The sequence below is a fragment of the Arvicola amphibius genome, chromosome 5, assembly GCF_903992535.2.
Source record: "Arvicola amphibius chromosome 5, mArvAmp1.2, whole genome shotgun sequence".
NCBI lineage: Eukaryota > Metazoa > Chordata > Mammalia > Rodentia > Cricetidae > Arvicola > Arvicola amphibius.
Genome location: NC_052051.1, coordinates 82,258,943 through 82,275,020, shown reverse-complemented (window position 1 = coordinate 82,275,020; position 16,078 = coordinate 82,258,943). Strand labels below are relative to the sequence as shown.

Sequence of the window (16,078 nt, the reverse complement as noted above, 5' to 3'; positions counted from 1 at the left end):
CAACTACCAGGAGGGAATGTGGCTTGGTGCTGGGGAGGACTGCGCCAGGGCCAGCCACACACTCCTCTGCTTTTGGAATGTAATCCCTGCTGTCTGCACTCTCTGACCACACACCACTGCCCAGAAAGCCAAGGCCAAGCAGGCTGCCTGCCTGGGCAACAACTGCCAAGATGAGCACATTGGGTGGCCTTGTGAGAGAGAGGTGGATGGGCAGCCAGATGGCATGAGTACCACTCCAGCTCTGCCAGCGGCCAACCATGTGGGTGGCGTTGAGAATGCCATTTAGGAATCCGTAAAATATCTTGGTTTCTCCACCTGAGCAATGGCCACAGCCAGGGGACCTGTTTTGCAGGGCAAGCTGGTCCGGATCCAGGTGGGGCACGCGGGTGCTCTGCCTTTTGCAAGGCTGCAGGTAAAGCCACATGTTGTTCTCCCAGCACCAACGTAGAACCGGGAGAATGATGTGCCCCAGAGACTGAGGCAAACCCTTGCCTGGGCCAACATGGTTCTAAGACACCCAGTTCCCAGGGGACAGTCTGGCCCCAAGCTGCTTTCTTCTCCTGCCCACCCTGCAGTCCAACAGAGATCAAATCCACATCGACAACAGACCCATTGAAAAATCTGCCAATGTGTCCAAGGTGTGGGGTTACATTAGGTACTATGCTCCTGGCCACCTCCTCAGAGCAAATGACCTGGACAGCCTTTTTCCTCTGCAGGCCCCTCTCCAGAACCTTCCTGGCCAAGCAGAGTAGAAATCTGATCACCAGTGCATTCCCAGGCAGCAGTGTCCTCTGGGACACCGCTGACCGTGGATGGGAGGCGTCACGATAGCGAGAGCCAACCCAGTCTGCCCACCAGGGATGCAGGCTCAGCACCCTGTGAGGTGATGACGAGCTAAGGCAAAGGCAGAACTCTATGACACGGATGCTGCCCGGCACCTGCCCTTCGCCTGGCCAGCCCTTTGCCCTTAAGGTTGCTCGGTGACGTGAGAGCTGTTATTTCTGGTTCGTAGTGGGTAAGGCCAAGCCACAGAAAGAGGTGCTACAGATCTGGAAATGGTGGCTCTGGGAGAGCTGGGTCAGGATCCCAAGGACAGCACTCTGATCCCAGAGGCTGCTGATCTTTTGAAGTACCTCTACCTCTGCCCTGCTCCCAGCTCTTCAGAACTGTGCCACTGAACAGGGTCAGAAAAGGGGAGAAGAAGAAGGAGAGGAGTCGCCAGGGGCCAGGGAAGCAGACTTCTACCCAGATCAAAGGAGGACAGCGAAGGATATCTGGCATCATGGAAGGTGTTTGTTTCTTCACAAGCTCTCAATGGGAAAATTTAAGTATCAATTAATAGATTTTTAAAGCATAACAGGTTTCCATAGCCCAGCAACAACAAATCTAGAGCACCCCAAGAAAGCTCTGGGATAAGATGGTAACTGACTTAAACGTCCAGCAGTAGGGGGAGTGGCTAGATACACAGTGATAATGATAGTTCTGCATGTGAAGACATAATCAAACTGATGCTCATGGCTCAGGCCCGTAATCATGGTACTCAGAACAGAGGCGGGAGGATCAACAAGTTAGAAGCCAGGTTAGGCTACACAGCAAAAAGGGGCTTTTGTGGGAGGTGGACATGGAGAAAGCCCAGTCAGGGGAGTGCTTGCTCTGCAAACATGAGGACATAAGTTCAAACCTACTCCCCCTCCCAGGTGAAAAAGCCAGGTGCGCCAATGTATACCTGGGAGGGGGTGCAGATGGTGTCCCAGGGCTTGCTGGCCAGCCCGTCTAACCAAATCAATGAGCTCCAGGGTTGGTAAGATAGAGAATAACAGTCACAGGTGACACGTGACTGAGAAAGACATCTGATTCTGACATCTCGATTCTGCATGCACAAGCACACGTATACACACACGTGACATGCACACACCCGACATGCACTCACAGAGGCACACACACTATACAAAAGCTGGATTTTGTAGGTAGAATGTTAAGTGAGGATTGCTGAACCCAGGACTCAGTCCTGCAGTACTCAGACAACTATCGCTGTCTATGTTCGTATGCTATACATCTGTGTACAGAAAGAATACTGGAGGGCTCTGGTGGCCACTAACTAGCCTTGTGGGGCCTGGAATGTGGTGGCTGCTATAGAAAACCTTGTTTGTCAACATCCCACTTTCACAGTAAATATATGCATGTATGTTCTTTATATGATTAAAACTCAGCACAACAAAATTTAAAAGGCAAAAAGATCTGCCTTGGAAAACAGTTACCAGGCCCCTTGAGCAATACCCACAATAGGGATGGGGGATTCAGAGAAAATTCTAATATCCATGTACACAGGTCGATCGTAGTCTCTGCTGAGCCTGGTTAGGAAAATGGGAGCCAAGACCAAGGTCTCTCTACCCACACATAAGGTCATTAGGGAGAAGCGCTGTACACATTAGATCCTAGGAAGGGGGAGGCTGAAGAATGTGGATCCACTTGTGACTTAGTCAGAGGTAAACAGCTTGGCTATCAAGAGCAGCCTTCTCTTGCCTGCACTACCCAGCTTCCTCAGTGACCTCCGGCCTCCGTCCCAGAAGCTGCCTAGCTCCTGACCAGCTTCTCGGGTGCTTCAGGGTAAAGGGTGCATCTGGGAGGTGAAGCTCAGAAAGGAAAGAGGAGAAAGCAGGGACGCATACCAAGTGTTCATGGGACCAAATACCCAACTGTGACACTGTACTCAGGCAAGAGCCCTGACTGCCCAGTGAACCCTAACTCCAAACAGGTTGAACCTGACAGCCCCAGCTAAACCCTAAGTTGGGGCCAGGTAACAATCAAATGCCAATGACATCACTACTGTAAGTCAGCTCCAGTGTGGAAAGAAGAGCCAGGAGGAACAGACCTCAGCTCTGCCTTCAAGGAACCACACACAAACCTTCCAACATCATTGACCCTTTGGGAGCCTCAGTTAATCCATCTATCAGTTGGGCCAATGATGGCTGGCTGTGGGTAAGATGAGCTAATGATGCCTTTTTGTGGAAAACAATGGCTTTATTAACATAAGAGGTCACAGCCACACTCCAGGTGCACCCGAGGTGCCAAGAAAATAAATGGGCAATGCCTGGACTCTAAACCAAAACAGTCATCGAAGTGAGGAGAGGGCTGTTACTGGAAGGCACTAATTGATTTGCCTGAGACAAAATAAGCAGTTGATGGTGCCCTGACTCCTGGGCAGCCTTAGAGGATTACACTGTGTGTGTGTGTGTGTGTGTGTGTGTGTGTGTGTGTGTGTGTCCTGCCAAACAGGCTGGGAGTGTCCTTTGAGAAATAAGGACACTGGGAAGCAAGGCAGTCCTGCATGACATTCACCAGGGAAATTGCCAGCTTTGGGGGAGGGTGGGTAGCAGAAGGAAACCTGAGGCCAGGGCCACTGACCTGGAACCTGCTCCCTCCCCACCCTACCCCCGACAGAGTGCCCACCCAGGTTGCCACTCTGCCAGTGTGACCGGAACCACTGTCAAAACCCAGGCACCTCAGTGACTCTGGGCTGGTTGGCCAGCAGCCCATGCTGGGTCACTGAGAAAGGCCTGCCCTGTCCCACCCTGTCCTGTAGGAGTAGGGAGACTCTGAACAGCAGCTGCCCAGCCTCTGGCTGCTGCAGAACCCAGCTGGTCTGAAAGCATAACAGAGAGAGAGCCAGGGGCACCCTTAACAGGGCCCCACGGAGACGGGTGAGGCTGGTGCTTGTGGGAAGGGTGCTCCCACAGCTCTCTCCTGGGCAGCACCCCCTCCTTGGGCTTGTGGCCACATGCAGGCCCAGGCACACCTTGGGTTGTTCCCAGAAACCCAAGGACAAGGTGGGTCCCTCAACTCAGGAAAGAGGCTGGGAAGAGCGGAGGGAGGAACTTCTAAACACTACGCAACAGTCCTTTGGAGTGGCCCAGCTTTTAGGTGTGGCAGGAATGCAGGCCCCAGACCTGGCCATTAGAGGATCCACATAGAAGGCAACTTCAGGCCATTGTCCCTTCTTACCCACAGCCCTGTCCCCAGGTCTCCAGAAAGCAGGCTACAAGCCCCGGTGACCCCAGCCTCTACAACAAGCCCTAACTTCCCTCCTTGAATACAGGCCCAAAGAATCTGGACACCCCACTGGCTGCTCTCCAGGCCACACCCCTGAAGCTCTGGTGTTAGAGGTGGGGAGGGAATGAAGCTTCCCCAACAGCTGTTAGACCATGATCAGGACAGCTTAGGAAGGCTGTGGCCTCATCCCAGGGGCCTGCAGGCTCACCACCAGAACTGCCTCATAGTATAGGCTGATAGCTCGTCCCTGGCAATTCCCTGGACCCAAGGGCAGCCTCCCTGACAGGCAGAAAGAAGGAGTGTGCACCAGGGTGGTCTTGTCCTCCTCTAAATCACCAGGACCGCCTGTATCCCCATTACAAGCCTCCCACCACAAGGCAGTTCTCAACCTAAAAGCTGGCCCCATCTCACCTCTCCTGAGGAGCCATCAGGAGCGCCTCAGTACTTCCAGGGCAACTCCTTCCAGTCCAGAGCCATCTCCTCCTTCTCCCAAATGCCAAGCCCACCTGTCACTCAATGGACCACATGCCATTGTTATTTTTCACATAACTTGTCACCTTTGCACACTGTTCTCAGTGCCCAAGTGCCCTTCCCTTCCCTCCACCTGATACACTTCTGCTGGGTTCTTTTTTGGGGGGTGGGGGTGTCCAGCTGCTCACCAACCTCTGGGGTGTAAAAACCCGCACTTCCTTCCCCAAGGCCCAAAGCCAATCCTTAAACTTCCCGCCTTCACTCAAAGCCAGGCTAGGCGCCAGTGCTGCTCAAACTCTCTGTGGTCAAGAGACTTTGTTTCAGCTTCCAAACAGCGACCCATGGTTGGCATTGTAAACCACGATGGAAATGGCATGGGGACCACATGTTGCAGTGAGAGTTTCTCCAGTTTGTTCTCCAAGTCTGTACCGCTCTCCCTACAGACGACCTCTAACACTTGCCCACCTCGGCCAGAGGTCCACCCAGCACACACTGGACAGCACTGGCCAGGATGCTGCTTGCCTAGTGCTCCAAGGAGATCCAGTAGCGTTTGCATTTCCAGATTCCAAAAGGGCACTGCTCAAATACCTGATGGCAAAACATTTGGTGGGAAAGTCTGAACACCCCATAATACAGCTCCACTTGCGCCAAGAGCCCCCATTTCCCAGACTGACCTGGTTCATGGTTTTTTGTTTGTTTTATTGATTTTTATTGAGCTCTACATTTTTCTCTGCTCCCCTCACTGCCGCCTCTCCCCTCCCCTTCAATCCTCTCCCATGGTCCCCATGGTTGCAATTTACTCAGGAGATCTTGTCTTTTTCTACTTCCCATGTAGATTAGATCCATGTATGTCTCTCTTAGGGTCCTCATTGTTGTCTAGGTTCTCTGGGATTGTGAATTGTAGGCTTGTTTTCTTTGCTTTATGTTTAAAAACCACTTATGAGGGAGTACATATGATAATTGTCTTTCTGGATCTGAGTAACCTCACTCAATATGTTTTCTAGCTCTATCCATTTGTGGGCAAATTTCAAGATGTTATTTTTTTCTGCTGTGTAGTACTCCATTGTGTAAATGTACCACATTTTCCTTATCCATTCTTTGGTCAAGAGGCATTTAGGTTGATTCCAGGTTCTGGCTACAACAAACAATGCTGCTATGAACATAGTTGAGCACATGTCCTTGTGGCACAATTAAGCATCCTTTGGATATATACCCAAAAGTGGTATTACTGGGTCTTGAGGAAGACTGTTTCCTTATTTTCCGAGAAATCGCCACACTGACATCCAAATGGGTTGTACCAGCTTGCATTCCCACCAGCAATGCAGGAGTGTTCTTTTTACTCCACAACCTCTCCACCTTAAGTTGTCATCAGTGTTTTTGATCTTGGCCAATTTTACAGCTGTAAGATGGATACTCAGAGTTGTTTTGATTTTCATTTCTCCGATGACTAAGGATGTTGAGCATTTCCTTAAGTGTCTTTCATCCATTTTAGATTCCTCTGTTGAGAGTTCTATGTTTAGGTCTGTACCCCTTTTTTGTTGTTGTTGTTAGATTATTTGTTCTTTTGATGACTAATTTCTTGAGTTCTTTGTATATTTTGGAGATCAGACCTCTGTCCAATGTGGGGTTAGTGAAGATCTTTTCCCATTCTGTAGGCTGTCGTTTTGTCTTGTTGACCGTGTCCTTTGCTCTACAGAAGCTTTTCAGTTTCAGAAGGTCGCATTTATTAATTGTTTCTCTCAGTGTCTATGCTGCTGGGGTTATGTTTAGGAAGTGGTCTCCTGTGCCAATGCATTCAAGAGTACTCACTTTTTCCTCTATGAGATTCAGTGTGGCTGGCTTTATGTAGAGGTATTTGGTCATTTGGACTTGAGTTTTGTGCATGGTGATAGATATGGGTCCATTTTCATTCTTCTACATGTTGATATCCAGTTATACCAGCACCATTTGTTAAATATGCTTTCCTTTTTCCATTTTTTTTTTTGCTTTTTTGTCAAATATCAGATGTTCGAAGGTGTATGGATTAATATCCAGGTCTTTGATTTGGTTCCATTGGTTCTCCTGTCTGTTTTTATGCCAATATCAGGTTGTTTTCAGTACTGTAGCTCTGTAGTAGAGTTTGAAGTTAGGAATTGTGATGCCTCCAGATGTTCCTTAACTGTACAGGATTGTTTTGGCTATCCTGGGTTTTTTGCTTTTCCATTTCAAGTTGAGTACTGTTCTTTCAAGGTCTGTGAAGAATTTTGCTGGGATTTTGATGGGCATTGCATTGATTCTGTAGATTGCTTTTGGTAAGATTGTCATTTTTACTATGCTAATTCTACCTAATCAAGAGCATGGGAGATCTTTCCACTTTCTGGTGTCTTCTTCAATGTCTTCCTTCAAAGATTTAAAGTTCTTATCATACAAGTCTTTCACTTGTTTGGTTAGAGTTACCCCGAAATATTTTATGCTATTTGTGGCTATTGTGAAGGGTGATGTTTCTCTGATTTCTTTCTCAGCCTATTTATCATCTGTGTAAAGGAGGGCTACTGATTTTTATTTTTAGTTAATCTTGTATCTGCTACATTACTGAAAGTGTTTATATGTTGTAGGAGTTCCTTGGTAGAATTTTTTAGGGTTGCTTATGTAAACTATCGTATAGTCAGAAAATAATGAGAGTTTGACTTCTTTTCCAATTTGAATCCCCTTGATCTCCTTTTGTTGTCTTATTGCTCTAGCTAGGACCTCAAGAACTATATTGAATAGATATGGAGAGAGTAGACAACTTTGTCTTGTTCCTGATTTCAGTGAGATCACTATGAATTTCTCTCTATTTAGTTTGATGTTGGCTGTTGGCTTGCTGTTTATTGCTTTTATTATGTTTAGGTATGTTCCTTGTACCCCTGTCTCTCCAAGAACTTTATTATGAAGTGTTGTGGGAGCTCCTTCCGCTCCTTCAGCCAATAGCCGCTGAGATACCAGCCCATTGGGGCGTGGTCTCTCTTTTTAAAAATGCGGCCACTTCCCTCCACTTGTGCTCTGGCTTCCGGCTCTGCTTCCAGCGACTAGGCTCCCTTTCTGATTGCACAGAGGGCTGTTGGCTGGGACTGTGATCTGTAAGTTTTTCCCCTTTAAATAAATAACCATTCTCTTAATTATAATTTCAAACTGGTGTGGGATTGTTTGTGACTTACACCTTCAATGAAGGGATGTTGTATTTTGTCAAAAGTTTTTTCGGCATCTAATGAGATGATCATGTGGTTTTTATTTTTCAGTTTGTTTATATGGTGGATCACATTGACAGATTTTCATATGTTGAACCATCCCTGCATCTCTGGGATGAAGCCAACTTGATCATGGTGGATGATGGTTCTGATGTGTTCTTGGATTCGATTTGCCAGTATTTTATTGAGTATTTTTGTATCAATGTTCATGAGTGAAATTCATCTGTAATTCTCTTTCTTAGGAATGTCTTTATGTGGTTTGAGTACCAGGGTAATTGTAGCCTCATAAAAAGAGTTTGGTAATGTTACTTCTGTGTCTATTTTGTGGAACAATTTGAGGAGTATTGGTATTAGTTCTTCTAGCAGAACAGTAACTCACAGCTGCTCACCTAGGCCAGATGTCCACCCAGCACACACCGGACAGCCCTGGCCAGGATGCTGCTTGCCTAGTGCTCCAAGGAGATCCAGTAGGATTTGCATTTCCAGATTCCAAAAGGGCACTGCTCAAATACCTGATGGCAAAACATTGGGTGGGAAGGTCTGAACACCCCATAATATAGCTGCACTTGTGCCAAGAGCCCCCATTTCCCAGACTTACCTGGGTTATGGTTCTTTGTGCCCTATGTTTTCACTGCACTACCCGGCAGCCAAGGGGAGGGATGAGGAAGCCACCAGTCACCCAGGGCAAAGATCCTGCAGGCCAGGCCACCACCAGCAGTAACACAGAGTAAGTGATCTTGGCTCAGCCTTTACCAGCTGTGTGACCTTAGACCTACATTTCACCTTACAAACTGGATCCCAAAACATCAGCATCACGGGATGGCTGAGGTTAGAACGACTGTGCACACATATGTGCCTCCTGCAGGCATGGCTGATACTGGTGATTAGAGGGAGCTCACAGGAAGCTCAACATTTCTTGGCATTTCATACTACACCTTTGGGGGTAAGTCCTGTTCCAGCTGCTAAGCCATGGGTCTTTTGGGCACACTTCCTCTTCTCTTCCCAAGGCAAGGGGCTTCCCTCTCCTCACCACAGCCACTCACTTGGACACTGAGTCTTCGGCAAACGCCAAGCCCCCTGGCTAGTCTGACTTGCCTTCTGGAACCCAGCTGGCCTGCAGAGGGGCTTTACAGGCACATAGATAGACTTGGGCACACACAGGGTGAGCCACCCTAACCGTAGTGGGGCTGTGAGGTTTGAGCTAGGTCCCAACAACAGTTCTCCACCCTCCAGAGTCACACCCTATCTCAGGCCATGATAATATTGGGTCCACTGGATGCGTCCCCATGACAAGCTCCCTCACAACAAGCCTTCTCCTGCAGGAATCAAGGGTCTGTTTGGCCACTGTTCCTGCCTCTCTTGTATCCTAAGCCAGGTACTCCATCACCAGGGCCGCTGGCAGTGGGACCTTTTCTTGACCCTCATTCTTTCTCTCCAGAAAACTCTGAGAAAACAGGCGACAACAGTCTGTGAGCTCTGGCACTGTGGGAGTGGGTCCACATTTACTTTCTCGGTGATGTCCACACCAGCTCAGTTCATGGTTGAGTCAAATCATATCTAGATCCCCACTCCCACCCCTGTAGCCTGCTCGCCGTGTGTTTACTTACAACCCTTCTCCAAGTTTTGAAACTGCTTCCTACAAATATATCCAGGAGTGAGACCCTGGGGCACAGGAGAAGGTGAGGTTTGGACTCTGGCCACTCTAACGCACATGACTTTCCATAAGTCACTTCTAGCCTCTGAGCCTCAGTTTCCTCAATGGCACAATGAGGTGTCCTGTGAGCTTACCTGCCTGCCTTAGGAGTCTGGATAAAGGTTTGGGGGAAGGCAGAACAGGGGTGTGGTGGAATTCTGAGTCTCCTTCTGTGTCAGAGGGCAGAGTAGAAAGCTTCAGAGGTTCAGGTGTGTCTTGTGGAAAAGATAGAACCGCCTCCACAGACACCCTGCTCTGAGGCCAATGCCAGGAGGAAGGGCGCCAGCTGTCCATGTCTGGTTCCTTCCTCCATCGTCCCTTCATCTGAGACTCTTGGTCGAGCCAAGTGTGATGCTGCATTCTAAGTCTGAGGTTCCCAGGGTGGGGAAGGTCTGGACACAGCTGCGTCAGCCAAGATCCTACCAATCAAATCCGTTTTAAAGCACAAGAACCCTGTTGGGAGTTATTAGATAAGATAGAAAGTGGCCCCTAAGGCTTCCTTTGTGATGCAGCTTTCACAGAGTGAACGGGAAGAGTCTAAGCTGTGTGCCCTTCAGTCAGTCAAGGGACCTCTCTGAGCCACAAGTTCCCCTTCCATAAATGGATGCTAAGGTCCCTGATACTCAATAAATGTCCCCCACCCCAGAAGCTGAACAGTGGCTCAGTTTGGCACTGACAACAAAGAGGGAAAGATTTTCTTTCACAAATATGAGGCAGGATTGATACCCTCATCTCGGTGGCCAGAAGAGGAAACTGAAGCCAGTCAGGCTAAACAGCAGTCAGGGTGAGGAACGAGTGCCCGAGGGTGTAGCCAGACCACGGCAAGCACAGAGGCCTCCATCCATCTCTTTTTGGGCACCTTGTTCTCAGTAAGGGATACAAGATTATCTCCATGCCCAGGACATGCTTCCCTGGTGCACAGTGACTATACATCCAGGAAGGTAGCTCCAAGTTAAGCTGACACCAGGCACTGGTGCTTGCTGGGAGCTGTCTGTGCAGCCCTAAGCTGGGTGGCAACTGTTATCACCCCTCTTCTATATTCAGGGAACAGCCAGACTGGGAGGACTTGACCTGAGCCCCATATCCTCTGCAAGGCACAACCCCAACCCCCACCCACTTCCCTTTCCCTGCAAGGGCTCAGATCCAGGCATTCCCAAGCCACACCATGTAGGAGTCTCTGCCTGCTTGAGCTGAGCCTTCACCTGTCCGCTCTGACCTGCAACCATCCTGCTGCTTCACCCTCCTCTTCTATCACCTCTGCAAACCTTTCTATCCAGCATTTCTGGACCATATGTCTGGTCACTGTGACTTAGAAAAACCTTCTGAGGCTCCCTGCAGTCCACCAGTGGGCAAACTCATGCAACTCAGCAGGAGACTGGCGTCAGGGAGCACTCAGGGGCCGGGTGGCCCAGCTTCAGATCCCAGTTACACAGCATACCAACAGTGACACTCTCCCTCTCCCTTTCTGGTCCTCAGCATCCTAAACTATAGACTGGGGAAACAAAGATGAAGGCCATGCAGAGAACACCCTTCGTGAGGCATGCCAGTCACTCACAACCTCACACAACACACCATTCAAGCCACAACCCCACCTCTCACAGGAGAGAACCAGGTCCCAGAAATTCTAGCTCTCTGAGAACTAACAGAGAGGGAGAAATAAAAAATAGGTAAGTAAGACATAAGGCAAGTTAAGGAGCAAAAACGGGAAGCTGAGGTATGGAGCAACAGGAAAGCGCCCAGAAGACAGTATTTTGGCAGTCCTGGTGATGGAGATGTAGCCACAACAGAGCTAACTGGAGTGCAGTACCCCAGGGAGATGCCCGAGGGCAGAAGGAGGACATGGCTCTGCTCCACCTGTCCCACCCTCTCGCACCCATCCATCCGCTCATCAACCACAGACCCATGCTTTCCAAGGCTGACCACAGACACTGATGTCTCTCCTCTCTCTCCCCCTTGACATCCTGCCCATCTTCAGAGCCCAGGCTGAAGACTTCCTCTTCTGAGGAGACTGTTCCTTGACTGGGACTCCACAGCTATCCCCTTTCCCATCGACCATAACCTATGACATTTAATTGTGTTTAGCTCTCCACTGGCTTGTGAGCTGTGTAAGGCAGGGACCGAGGGGCCCAAGCCTGGCACAACAAGAACACATGACGAAGGAATGAAGGGCAGGATGACACCCAATCCCAGGCCCCAGGCTTCCCCTCCTGCAGCCTTTTGTCTGGGAGATGCCACCAGTGAAGGTACACTGTGTGTGTGATACTGGACCTCTCAGTCTCAGCTGATACAAATCTGCAATAGGAAATACGCTTTTTTAAAATAACAGCACACGTTTTTCTTCCTTCTTTCTCCCTCTCTTTTGTCTTCTGGCTTTCTGCATGGCTTGTTTTTCGGGCATGGCCCCTGGGCCAGCTGCCGAGAAGCCCCTCCCTGGCCCCACTCTGAGAACACAGGGCTCTGGGCCTCCAATGACTTGCAGGCTCCAGTCAGAGGTGGAGATTATCAGCTAGCTTCAATGCAAGTCCTTGAGCCCTACTCCCAGGTACTCCCAGGCCAGGCACTCCTCTGCTGAAATCCAGTGGAGTCATCTGACCCCAAATGACACTTTCACAGAGCACCCACACACTCACCAGCCACCAAGTCACTCCTGCCTCTCAGAGGCTGGCCCGGGCCCCTTCCCCACAGCCACGCCTCTCCTGCCCACCCTACTCAAGGAGGTTCCAGGACCCTCTGCCTGGTTCCAAGAGGCTGCTCTCAGGAGGTGACATCAGACTGCCACTTTTCAATTCTGATCATGCCTTTAGCTCTGCACCCCTCACCCCCACTCTCAGGGTCTCAGTACCCCTATCTGGGAACACCTGTGGGTGTCTTCAGAACAGGGATGCGGTATGGAGTGGTCCAGTCTTGAGTGTGTCCCTAGTGGTTCATGTGAAGGCCCTGAGACAGTGCAGAGGTACTTGAGGACACGGGGCCCACAAGGAGGTCCCTGGGCACTGAGGGCTTGGAGACACGGGGCCCAGCAGGAGGTCCCTGGGTCACTGAGGGTCCCATCCTGAAAGGAACTAGCAGTTCTTTGTGGAAGCCTGATGAGGTCTCTGAAGACGGTCCTTCCAGACTTCCTGTCTTATCATGTGACCTTCTATGGTGCCATCCACCATAGTGAGTCACTGTCAAGGGGACCCTTCCTAGAGCTGGAATCATGCTGTTTGGACCTTCAGATTCCAAAACAGCCAAATGAATGCCCTTGCCTCAGACATAGTGTCGGATGGACGTAAGCCCTCGGGAAACACTAGCTGCTGTCAGCCCTCCTCCCCACCTGTCCGCTCTTTCACTGAATCATCCCCTTACATCACTGGAGACCCTGGGGGTCTCTAATCTTATCCCTTATGCTCCTGGAACTGCCCATCATAGTTTTCTGAGCTCAGCACTGCTGGGCCCAGGCATCTGCAAAGACCACGAGCTTCACACTTGCCTTCTACAAGTTACTCAAGGCTGTGTCTGAAACCTTCCAGCTGGGATTCTGGTCAGGGACTCGGAGCATACTGCCTGTACTCTGCCTCTGCCCATGGCAATTCCCACTCAGGGTCAAGGGCTCACAGAAGGCATCCATCTAGCAGCTCTCAGACACAAGCCACCTACCTGTGGTCTGCTGACAATGTGAGACCATAAGCCCAGGTCTCGGGTCTATCTCTCACTTGTACTGCATGGTTATGGACCATCAAAGAATACTGCTTAGGACGTGAGCCAGAAGCGGCTCCCATTCTGCTATCAGATGCCATACCACCAAGGACGAGATGCTAGGAGAGTCTACCATTGACCGTTAAATGCTTTAAGCCTCAAGTAACCCATCTCTGTGGGTCCAAACTCACCAGCACAGTCACATGGCCTCATCCTAGACTAAGAGGACCTGAACTACACCTTGTGGTTGCCTGGATTCGCTGGCAATACCTTTGGGAGACCAATAAAGACCACCCTTCCACACCATCTTGTCCCTCACCATCTTTCACTCATTCATAAATTCTAGGTCAGGATTCCAAGAGGGGTTGACCAGGACAGAGTGGGCTGGACACAGAGAGGGCAGATGAGGCTGAGGAAGGCAGACATCTAGGTCTAGTGACAGTGTGGTCCTTCATCAGACTCAAGGGGAGCGCAGGAGCCTGTGGTGGCTCTAAATGTACCACTCCTGACTGCAGTGGGGAGCTGGGTGAATTCTCTTGGGCTCTATAAGTGTGGCTTCAGCAACATGTTCTGGGTTGTGGGGAGAGGAAGTCAGGTGGATTGACTGAAGGGAGCTTCCTGGGCCTGGAGATGGGTGAACTGGCTAAGGGAAACAGACACTAGCGTGTTTCCCACAGGGACCTGTGACATTCTGCATCCTTGAGTGACATCAGCAGTGGAGGAAGCTTATGAAGGAAGTTATGAATACGTTAAGATCCTCAAGCGAGAGACCTCGGGGCAACTTAATAAACAGGCCTGACCCTCCAGCTCCTCGTCTATGGTCTTTCCCTCTTTTACATTTGCTGATTAAGTCCGCGTTGAATCTAGGTGGAGTTAGCCAGATGGTAGACGCTCACCAGACAGACAACTCGGAGAACCAATCTGAGAAACACGGGGACTGGAAAACTCCAGCAACCCAGATGGGAGGTGATGACTGTGGTGACAGACTAAGGGTTCCTGGGACAAAAAAAAAAAAAAACCCTCATCTCTGAGAACACTCAGAAGAGATCCCCTAAGAACAGCTGCTTCTTGGGGGCACTTCCAGTTAGGGCCTGGGTGGAACAGGCTGGGGTCTGGCAAGCAATTGTGATACCCAAGATGGTTCACGGAGCTTTGCCCAGGTTCAGAGCTCTCGCTTCTGAAACCATGAACCAGACCCTGGGTCAATCGCTTGACTGCTCCTGTCTCAATGCTCTTCTGGCTGACTCCTAGAAGGGCTGCACTGAGCCCACTGTAGCAAGGAAAGGCGCCCTGAAGAGGTCAACAGGAGCCCTGCAGAGTCCAGTGCTCTGTGGGAAGGATCCTGAAGATGCCCTTCCCATGAAACTAAAGAAATCAAGGGGCCTGGGCTATGTGCCCAGAAGGTTCCCAGCAGAGACCATGCCCCACTCCCCAGGGATGAGGCAAACAAGCTGGGGCTTCTGACCAATACACCATACACCGTGGACTACCAAACCAAGACCCAGGAACGTCCCAGCCTTCCTCTATAGGGGACAAGTGGGCAAGGCAAGCGGGGGTGCCACAGGCATCACACTTCGTGGGAAATTAGTCTGCTTTAGGGTGGACAAAACTCCCAAAGTTTATAGCGTCCCCAAGATGAAGCACAACCTTCCTTCACCGCTCGCGGTCCCCAAGCACAAAGGACCGGGTGTGCTTCTTCTAGATCACTCTAAATCACAGACCACAGCTCTCCTCCTCAAGAAGCCATGGCCAAAAAATAAAACAAAATAGGAGATTTTCCCCTTCTAGGTCGCCGACTCATCCTAAGGGTCTGAGCTCCTTCTCTGGTGTGCTCAAGACACCAGCAACTTTTTGCCGTCCTCGCCCAAGGCTGCTCCGTAGTCCCTGCAGCGACTTGCCTAGGGCACGTTGGCCTTGACGGAGGAAGGTCATTGGCCACCAAGTTTCTGCAGTTTTTGCATCACATAGTACCTTGGGGACCTGGAATGGGGAGGTGGGGGTGGAGACGACACTCAGGAACGATTTCCCGAAGAGTCCACGCAGCAACCAAGACTTAAAATAGATAAAAGCCACGCCCTTCCTCTGCCGCCCCAGGCCCGCAGCGGGTGGCAGAGAAGAACGCGGTCCCTAAGCCCCCAGCCCAGTCCCGGAGCCCTGGCTACCCGGTCCCTGCAACTAGGCCAGCCGCCGCATCCCGCCCTCGCCCCGCCCTGCCCCCTGTCTACGCGTTCTCTTTCCGAACACCGGGCCGGAGAAGCCGCTCCCATTGGCCGGCGGCCGCGTCCGTCAGCACGCGGCGGAGCCGAGGAAAAGGCTACAGTGGAACAAGGCGGGCGAGTGCGCGGAGGAAGGAGGCGGAGGCTGGGCCGCCCGAGGCCCGCGGCGGGCGGCCAAGGCAACCTGCGGGCCCGGGCCACCTTGGGGCCCGCCCCGCTGCCGGTGCTACGGCCCGTGCCCTGTCGTCCGCACGCGCCCCGCTGCCCAGTGTCCCCGCGCGCGCGTCGCCGCGGTCCCCACGCTGGTTGGCGAGCCGCCCAGCGCCTTCCGAAGCCATGTTCGCGTTCATGGCCACGGTGGCCACCGGGCCCACTCACCTTCGCGGGCTCCCACGCGGGGCGGCGGGCCGGGCCGGGGCCGGGGCGGCGGGGCGCGGCGGGACAGGGCGGCCGCGCGCGGGGTCCCCGGCCGGGCAAAGTTTCAGCGCCGGCAGCAGCACGGCGGCGACTCGCTGCTGCTCTCCTCCCCTGCTTTGACCACCATCTTATTAGTACAGGAAATGACATGGAAAACGGAAGAAAGCGGCGTTTGGGGCAGACGCGGACCCCCCAATTCAGGGGGCCGGAGCCGGGCCTCGCCGAGCCCCGCGTCCCCCGAGCCGGCCCCGCGCGGGAGCTCGCGCGTCCCCGCCGCGCGCCCCACGGGGCGGGCGACGCTGCGGAGGAGGAGCGGGCTGCGCCAACTTTGCGCCCGGGATACTTTC

General features: G+C 51.6%; 1 protein-coding gene across 2 annotated transcripts in view; it reads right to left on the bottom strand.

The window, feature by feature from the left end:
• Prdm11 (PR/SET domain 11) overlaps window positions 1–15,725 on the bottom strand; it is a 79,146-nt gene extending 63,421 nt beyond the window's left edge. For both annotated transcript variants that reach the window (XM_038332163.1, XM_038332164.2), the window contains exon 1: window positions 15,693–15,725. The gene's annotated coding sequence lies outside the window, so the exon portion shown is untranslated. The remainder of the gene's footprint in view (window positions 1–15,692) is intronic.
• Between the last annotated feature and the right edge of the window lie 353 nt (window positions 15,726–16,078).